Source organism: Monodelphis domestica, chromosome 2 (genome assembly GCF_027887165.1).
Source record: "Monodelphis domestica isolate mMonDom1 chromosome 2, mMonDom1.pri, whole genome shotgun sequence".
NCBI lineage: Eukaryota > Metazoa > Chordata > Mammalia > Didelphimorphia > Didelphidae > Monodelphis > Monodelphis domestica.
This window is the reverse complement of record NC_077228.1, coordinates 131,694,941-131,704,815: the sequence shown is the minus strand read 5'-3', so window position 1 is coordinate 131,704,815 and position 9,875 is coordinate 131,694,941. Positions and strand designations below refer to the sequence as shown.

The 9,875-nt window shown below is 38.1% G+C and overlaps 1 pseudogene; it reads right to left on the bottom strand.

Annotated features, from left to right (window-relative positions):
• Nucleotides 1-1,499: 1,499 nt before the first annotated feature.
• Nucleotides 1,500-3,069, bottom strand: LOC130456986 (60S ribosomal protein L37a-like; annotated as a pseudogene).
• Between the last annotated feature and the right edge of the window lie 6,806 nt (nucleotides 3,070-9,875).

The following is a 9,875-nucleotide window of genomic DNA, read 5'->3' as shown; positions in this document are numbered from 1 at the left end:
ATATGAAAAAGATGCTATAAGACTAAAAATGTATATCCAAAATACTCCAAGTATTATGTTTAATAAGACAATAATAACAACTTGAAGCAAAAAGGAAAATAAAAGGCTAGAGAAAAAGAGAGAGCTCACCCAGCCATGCACATGGGAAAAGAGAGAGAGAGAGCTAGGGAGGAGTTATAGAACTATATATGCCCATAACAAACACAGATGTGGGGATAAAGAGGAAAGGGATGCTGGGAGATGTAGTTCAAAGGTACAAAATTTTCTGTTTATACAATGCTGATAGGGAAATGAGATAAAAATGTTTGAAGACCAGTGGGATTGATGAGAGGCATTCAATGGTAGTAGCCAGGCCAGCAAAACTCCCATCTGAAGTACATCTGAACCAATGAAAAATTTAACATGGAAATGTTGAACAAAATAAACTAAAAAAATCAATGTAAATAATATTAATTTGTGATTTTCTAAGTCAATATGTGGGCAGCAGGGATCTGTTCTATTTGAGTTTGGAATCACTGGGTCAGATGACAGTATGGTTATTTGGGGAGATTCATATATGCCAGCATCACCAAGAACAATAGTAATTCATAAATAGATGTCAAAAGAATGGTGTTTTTAGGTGGAATGCTTCTGGAAGCCAAGTACTGCCTGACATTTTTATCAGTGACTTAGATGAAAGTATGTTGTTTTTATTCAGTCGTTTTAGTTCTGGATGACTCTCCATGACCCCTCCAAAGGTTCTCCTGACAAAGATACTAAAGGGGTTTGCCATTTTCTTCTCCAGATCATTTTACAGATGAAGAAACTGAGGCAAAGAGAGTTCAGTGCCTTGCCTGGGGTCACATGGTTAGGCAGTATCTGAAGGTCAGATTAGAAATCAGGAAGATGAGTCATCTTCTTCTTCAATATTCAGAAACCAGAAAGCCAGGAGAGATCATGAAAATGTCAGAGGATAGGCAACTATCTTGGCAATCAAAAATATTGGATCCCTTAAAAAAATCAGATCTATGACTTCATTGGTATATGGAACTCTCCATGAAGAAACTCCCACTATCAGAGTACACTGGCACCTGTTCTGAACTTCACAGCCTTAAAGTCACTCAACTCTCATTGCCTAGCATTTATTCCTCTTCTGCTTTGGAACAAAGACACAGTATTGATTTTAAGATGGAAGGTAAGGTTTGTTTTTTTAACAGTGGCTTGGGGCACTAAGAAATGAAATGATTTGTCAGGGGTGGCATAGCCAGGATATATCAGACCTTGAAGTCAGCTTTTCCTGATTCTGATATTGGTCTTCTATTTACTATACAGTGTGGGATCTTGAAGACAAAATGAAATATCAGAGCAGTAAATGTAAAATCTTGCATCTGAGCTTTCTTTTTAACAGCAAAACCCATAACTGGATGGCTGAGACATGGCTTGAGTGTAAAAAGGTGAAAAACAGAAAGAAAAGCAAAAAACAAAAACAAAAACAAAAACAAAAAACAACCCACTAATTTAAGTAGCCCAAATTATGAGAGCCATGGTAGCCATGAATAGAAAAGTGATAGCTCAACTACTGTACTTAGTTGTAGGCATCACAACTTAAGAAGGAATCAAGGGAGGAAAGAAGAATTCATTAAATACCTACAACATTCCAGTCACTTTGCTAAGCTCTAAACCAATATCTCCTTTGATATTCCCAACAACTTGGAGATGTTGCTGCTATTATCATCCCCATTTTACAGTTGAAGAAACTGAGGCACACAGAATTTAAGTGACTTGTCCATGGTCACATAGCTAGTAAGTATCTGAGGATAGATTTGACCTCAGGCATTCCCGACTTCAACTAGAGACTGTCCACTGAGCTACATAGCTGCCTCATGGATTATCTGTAGAGGATCAACAGAAGAGCAACTAGAGTGTTTGAGAGCTTTGAGACCATGCCAATCACAAGGCTAACTTGAAAGGAATTTGGAATGTTTAGGCTGGACAAAGGGAGGCATATTTCTTTATTTCTGTGTTTCAAACACTTCCGTTGAAAGAGGACCTTTAATTTAGGTGGGGCATGATGACTGCCATCAATGATTAGGAAGGCTGTCATTTGAACAAAGAGAGATTTGACTTTGACTTGGGTACCACTTACTAGAGATCTTCAAAGGAAAGTTGAAGGGCCACTTATTGAGGATATTGTAGAGGGGATTGCTGTACAGGTATATATTGGAATAATTGTTCTCCAAGATCATTCTAAGCTCTGAGATGCTATGATGTTGGTAATGTTTTTTGAATAGCAACATTATTTAATTTCATTTTACAGAAACTGATGCCCTTTCTTTTTTGGGTAAATAGTTCTTTTTAAAAATTACATAAATTAACCCATTTATTGTTGAACTATAAGCTATAGATAATTGACAAGGTGATAATTCTACTGGCCTTTCAATTCCTTCAGAGTCTCTATTTGACCATGACTTCAGAGGTCATATTGTAAATGCATGAACCACCAGCTACTGTTTTCATACATCTATCATATAAGGTCTATCATATAAGGTACCGATGACTCATTTCTTCATTTTTGTCTTACTGGAAGAATATTTGGCATGCTGGCTAATTTCATTTTCTTCATAATTTTTCTGAGGGATGAACCATAATGGGCTCCATGTCTACTGTTAACTCTGACTTTCTTGGTACATTTAGCCATGGTGCCAGCAGTAAGAGAGACTCTAGCACTTTTCAACACGGCAGGGAGCACACAGCACATGCCAACAAGGGAAATTCCACTAGCTGTTTTTAATTATAATTTGAATTCATGGAAGTCTCTCAACCACAGAGTTTGAAGTCAAAATCTCTAATATTAATGAAAAATAACATGTTTGGGGGAAATTTGCCAAACTGAAGAAAAAATAATGATGTAGTAGAAAGAACAAGGGCTCAGTGGCACTAGAAGACTTTAAGTTTAACTTTACCAATTACTTACTGTGTGAACAATTTCTTAACCTCTCTGAGCCTCAATATTTTGTGACTGTAAAATGGCAAGAATAATTATATGATGGATGTCAGAGGATTGTTATGATCTTTGTAGACAGTAAAATGCTACACCAGTGCCATTTTCATTATTTTGGTTTATTAGTTATGTGACACTGGGCAAGTAATTTTTTTTTTTTTTAAAACCCTTACCTTCTGTCTTGGAGTCAATACTGTGTATTAGCTCCAAGGCAGAAGAGTGGTAAGGGCTAGGCAATGGGGGTCAAGTGACTTGCCCAGGGTCACACAGCTGGGAAGTGTTTGAGGTCAGATTTGAACCTAGGACCTCCCGTCGCTAGGCCTGGCTCTCAATCCACTGAGCTACCCAGCTGCCCCCTGGGCAAGTAATTTTAATGGGAGCAGGTCTGCCTCAGTTTCCTCAGTTAAAATATGAGAATAACAGCACCAACCTTGAAAGGTAGTTGTGAGGATTGAATAAAATATTTGTAAGTGTTTTGTACAGTAACTGGCAGACAGGAGACACAAATATTTCTTTCTTCTTTTGTTCCTCTGTTCCTCCTTTCCTCCATTCCTCCCTCCCTATCTCTCTCCCTTCCTTTCTTCCTCATTCTTCCTTCCTTCCTTCCTTCCTTCCTTCCTTCCTTCCTTCCTTCCTTCCTTCCTTCCTTCCTTCCTTCCTTCCTTCCTTCCTTCCTTCCTTCCTTCCTTCCTTCCTTCCTTCTCAAAATCCATGATTCTGATATGACCTCAAAGTACTAGATTAATTTGAGGTCTGATTACTTTTATCATTACCATCAACCCTTCTTCATTTTCCTCATCTACAAAACAAGGGTGCTGCTGTGCATGATATTTAAGGTCTCTTCCGGGTTCTAAGAGTCTGTGATAAATTAAGTCAAACTCAGTAAAAACAAAAACCAGGCAATCCAGTTGGTTGACTAAATTCCTGATTACTATACTAAATTATCTAGTCAGATCAATCACAACAGTTGGTCCAATATCCTTCTGAAGACATTGCCCTAGGTTAACTCTTTGGTGCTTATCATTACAATGTGACAGTGTCACTGGATATCCATCTGGGCAAATGTCTAGTTTGCTGATGGATCTATTAGAATTCCCCACCCACTCCCAGCTTATTTGAACTAACCTTGGCAAAAATAATAGCAACACACTCAGACAGGCAAACAAGGGCCATTTCCACTTCTGAGCTCTCCTCCCATAGGTTCATATAAACAGATCTTGGCGGATCTCCTATTTTAACCCGAAACACCCACTTGGCAACTGAACAACAGCAGTAAACTGTTTGTTGCTGGTGTCTGGCAAAAAAATAAAAAAATAAAAATAAAGAGTCTAATCCCAAATACCTCTGGGCTTTTTGCTTTATTAAGAACCTTGATAAATATAGTTCAGTAAGCATGTGGCAGTCCTTATTGCATCTCAGATTTATGGCTAACTTTCAACCCCTACTAGCTAGGTCTGCAATGTACATGTTGGCAGCATTTTTTTTTCCATTAGTAAAATAAAGCACAGGAAAATAGAAGCACCTGTTTTGGATGACTTCCTTTTTCTGTATTTCTCAGTCCATGGCCTTGGTCATTCCTCTGAAAACCTCATTACTGTGATTCAACAGAACCCAAACCTGCTTCCACTTCTCAGACTGCTTACTGGTCTTAGTTCATATGTGTAACCTTTTCAGAAGTGTGTTGACACGTTCGAAAATAAACCTGGAGAGATAAAGAATAACACGTAAACCATAGGTGCATGAAAATCAACCAACTTGGCTCTCAGAGTGCAGGGATTAGGAAGGTCTGCTGAGGGATCAAATAGCCTGTCTTGCTGGCTATTGGGAAGCAGGATTCCTTCAGCTCCCTATCTGCACAGCTGAGACTTTGACCAGCCTCACTACTCCTCAGTGAAATCTTCCTCTTCCCCTTCCACCCCATCTCCCACTCCTAATTGACTGACGCTCAGCTGGAAAGAGCAGGGCAAATCTAAATTGCCATGTGGACCAAGTTTAGACCAAAAGGCTCAACATCTTAGTTGGAAAGGTCAGTGAGAGGCTTTCTTCTCAAGTAGACCTGATTCATACAAAATGATGATTCATTTACAAAAGGGGTTTACTTAACCCTAGCATAGAAAGCATATTCAACAGAGGAGCAGTAGGTCTTAACTGGAGTAGATGTTGGAGAAGGAAATGGCAAATCACTTCAGTATCTTTGCCAAGAAAACCTCAAATGGGGTCACGAAGAGTTAGACATGAATGAAAGGAATGGACATTCCATATGGAAATTGATTTGTTTGCTCAGAAGGAAAAGGTTTGGTAACTCTTGGGGCTTCCTGGGTCATCTAAATCATTTGCCACATCTGAAGAGTTCTCATTCCACATGGGTGGACCATTTTATACCCTGAGGTGACTAGGAAGCCACATCATTTTGACCAGCAAATAGCAGGAAGATGAATCCTTGGACACTAAACATGAGTTGAGGCTCAGTCCTTTAAAATTTATTAACTTGGGATTTTGTACTTCCTCCCAACCCCAACAAGGGTTTATAAATTTGGTTCTTTTAAGATATTTTAAAAACTATTTCAATACAACTGGTTCCCTTTTCAATGCTATATGTTTTAGTTTATGTATTTAAAATCATAGATTTCTCTAGACTGCAAAAGGGGTCCATGACACATGGAAATAGTGAAGAACCCTTTCCTTAAGCCAAGGAAATCTTAGAACCAGCTGTATGATCTTGTAGGAAAAACTTTCAGCCCAACCTACATGGTATTGGGGGTAAGGAGGTGAGGAATATGGTTGATAGTGATCCTATCACAGGAAGTCTCAACCAAAGAAAGTCTTTCAGATTCAGATTTGCTAAGGAAATTAGACCAACACAGAAATCTCTTTCTTCTTCAGTAGGGGCAATGGGGCATCATTCCAGTAAAATTCTCAAATACTTTATTCTTTTTTATTATTTGTTATTGGGTAAAGGAAGCCTGTTCCTCTCAGACATTAATCTTGGCAGCCTAACATCATGATGCTTGGGGACCAAAACAAAGAGTGTTAACTTGGGACTAGAATGTCTAATTTATAGTCTAGGTATCATCACAAATTCATTTGATTGCCTTAGATATCTCATTTTACAAATCTGGGTCTCAGGGTAAAATATGATAGGATCATTGATCTAGTGTAGGAAGAGAATTTAGAAATCAAACATCCTTATTTTAAAGATGAAGAAAGTCAGGCATAGAGTGATAAAGTGGAAGAAAGAGGAGATGGAAAGGAGATTCTATTTGTGGTACCTTTCATCCCTAACATTCTGTGTTCAATTAAAAAAAAAGGTAATGGATTAAAAAAAACTATATTGTAAGCAAGAGAAAGATTGACAAAAGACCAAGACTTCTATTCAGAATTTATGAGAGAGTGATAATGCATAATGGAGATAAAACAAAACTCTCCATTCCTTAGTTTGCTTCCAATGTTTTTCCCTATAAGGGAGAACAAACTTCAAGAGGATATAATAAAAAAATTATAAGAAGTTAAAAACCAAATGTAAATAGATAAGTAATCATTCAAATACTCTCAATGAATTAATCACCAGGCCAGGGTGAATTATATGCCAGAGTACTAAAAGTTTTGTCAGGAGAGATTGTTGAGTTGTAATCAGATATCTCTGAAACATCTCAAATGGCAGAAGCAAGGTAGGACTAAAGATGGGACAATGTCTAATTTTTTTTTCCAATTTTATTTTATTTCATTTATTTATTTTTTAATTTTATAGTATTTTATTTGATCATTTCCATGCATTATTCATTAAAGACAAAGATCATTTTTTTCATCCCTCCCACCCCCCCCCCCCCCGTAGCCGACGCGTGATTCCACTGGGTATCACATGTGTTCTTGATTCGAACCCATTGCTATGTTGTTAATATTTGCATTAGAGTGTTCGTTTAGAGTCTCTCCTCTGTCATGTCCCCTCAACCGCTGTAGTCAGGCAGTTGCTTTTCCTCGGTGTTTCTATTCCCACAGATGTCCTCTGCTTATGGATAGTGTTTTTTCTCCTAGATCCCTGCAGATTGTTCAGGGACATTACACCGCCACTAATGGAGAAGTCCATTACGTTCCATTATACCACAGTGTGTTTGTCTCTGTGTACAATGTTCTCCTGGTTCTGCTCCTCTCACTCTGCATCACTTCCTGGAGGTTGTTCCATTCTCCATGGAATTCCTCCACTTTATTATTCCTTTTTGTACAATAATATTCCATCACCAAAATATACCACAGTTTGTTCAGCCATTCCCCAATTGATGGACATCCCCTTGTTTTCCAATTTTTGGCTACCACAAAGAGCGCAGCTATGAATATTTTTGTACAAGTCTTTTTGTCCATTATCTCTTTGGGGTACAGACCCAGCAGTGCTATGGCTGGATCAAAGGGCAGACATTCTTTTATCGCCCTTTGTGCATAGTTCCAAATTGCCCTCCAGAATGGTTGGATCAGTTCACAACTCCACCAGCAATGAATTAATGTCCCTACTTTGCCACATCCCCTCCAGCATTCATTACTTTCCTTTGCTATTATGTTAGCCAATCTGCTAGGTGTGAGGTGATACCTCAGAGTTGTTTTGATTTGTATCTCTCTGATTATAAAAGATTTAGAACACTTTTTCATGTGCTTATTAATAGTTTTGATTTCTTTATCTGAAAACTGCCTATCCATGTCCCTTGCCCATTTATCAATTGGGGAATGGCTTTATTTTTTGTACAATTGATTTAGCTCTTTATAAATTTGAGTAATTAAACCTTTGTCAGAGGTTTTTATGAAGATTTTTTTCCCAATTTGTTGTTTTCCTTCTGATTTTAGTTACATTGGTTTTGTTTGTACAAAAGCCTTTTAATTTGATGTAGTCAAAATTATTTATTTTACATTTTGTGATTCTTTCTATGTCTTGCTTGGTTTTAAAGTCTTTCCCCTCCCAAAGGTCTGACGTGTATACTATTCTGTGTTTACCCAATTTACTTATGGTTTCCTTCTTTATGTTTAAGTCTTTCACCCATTTTGAATTTATCTTGGTGTAGGGTGTCAGGTGTTGATCAATTCCTAATCTCTCCCACACTGTCTTCAAATTTTCCCAGCAGTTTTTATCAAATAGTGGATTTTTGTCCCAAAACCTGGGATCTTTGGGTTTATCGTATACTGTCTGGTTGAGGTCACTTGCCCCCAGTCTATTCCACTGGTCCTCCTTTCTGTCTCTTAGCCAGTACCAAATTGTTTTGATGACTGCTGCTTTGTAATATAGTTTGAGGTCTGGGACTGCAAGGCCCCCCTCATTTGTGTTTTTTTTTCATTATTTCCCTGGATATCCTTGATCTTTTGTTATTCCAAATGAACTTTGTTATGGCTTTTTCCAAATCAGTAAAGAATTTTTTTGGGAGTTCCATGGGTATGGCACTAAATAGATAAATAAGTTTGGGTAGGATGGTCATTTTTATTATATTGGCTCATCCTACCCATGAGCAGTTAATGTTTTTCCAATTGCTCAAGTCTAGTTTTAGTTGTGTGGCGAGTGTTTTGTAGTTATGTTCATATAGTTCCAATGTCTAATTTTTTTTAAAGGGAAGAGCATTAAATCTCTAAGCTGTAGGTCAATGAACTTGACTTTGACTACTGACAAAATTATAGAAATATTATTAAGGAGACAATTTGTGAGCAATTAGAAAAAGGAATAGTGATCACTGATAGCTGCAGAAAGTCGTCGAAAATAGGACACATATGCCCAAATGCATTTCTTTTTCCGATGGTTTTTAATGTCAGTCATGCTCTGAGCCATGGATCTTCCATGTCCGTCAAACATTCCTTTCCCTCTCTTTTCTTTTTGGAGACTACAGGGACTTCAGTAAATAATGGCAAAGATAAATAGCAGGAACCATAACTGACTAAACATTTCTCATGATTCTTCTACAACACTGGCATCAATGTGTGGGTTGGACAACCCTGGAACATGGTGCACACCAACTCTTTGCCACTTGCATTCACTCTCACAGTGGATCTCTACATAGGCACTGGGCTCACTCACCTCAGACTTCAAAACTCACCATGCTGACTGTAGTCATGGGGAGGGACACTTGCTCACTTTCTCTTCCCCAAGCATAGACTCACTCACTCTTATCACCACACCTAGAAGCTATTTTCTACTGGGACAGTTCAAAACATCAGCAAGGAGAATATTTTTTCTCAGCCTGTCTGGCCAGGACTGGAGGCTAAACTGGCAACTGTGAACAGCTGTGTGCTGTCATCACCTTCCATGCACAGCTGCTCCATGTTTATTAGTGTCTTAAACTCTGACCCTAGCCTGGTATATTGGGGGAATGCCCTCTTACCAAGACTCTTAGACTCTCCATGGAACCAAGGTGAAATGATTTGGATGACATGATAGTGTGATTAGGCATAGTAAGATCATTGATTTAGAGTGGGAAAGTACTTTTGAAGACAGTCTCACCCTTTCATTTTACAGATAAAGAAAGTGAGACCTAAAATACCTTGCTCAAAGTCACACAGGGAGACAACATCTCAATCCAGGTTTTCTGACATCTGGACCAATTGCACCACATTGTTTCTGTGACTGGTCCCCTAAAATGGTGGTGGGTAAAGGATCAATGTCAACCTGGAGGAAGGTTTCTAGTAACCATGTTCTTTCCTTGTTCTTTTTTTTATCAGTGACCTTGATGAAAGAAAAGAGAGCAAATTGGTCAGAAGATACCAAATGACCTCTGTAGGATAAAAAGTGGGCTAAATCTAACAAAGAGAAATTAAAAAGGAATAAATACATAATCTTACATTTTGATTTCAAAAATAAAATCCAGAGATAGAGGATGGGAATATAATTCTGTATTAGCCAGTTCTGTGAGTTTCAATGAACTTTAGGTTT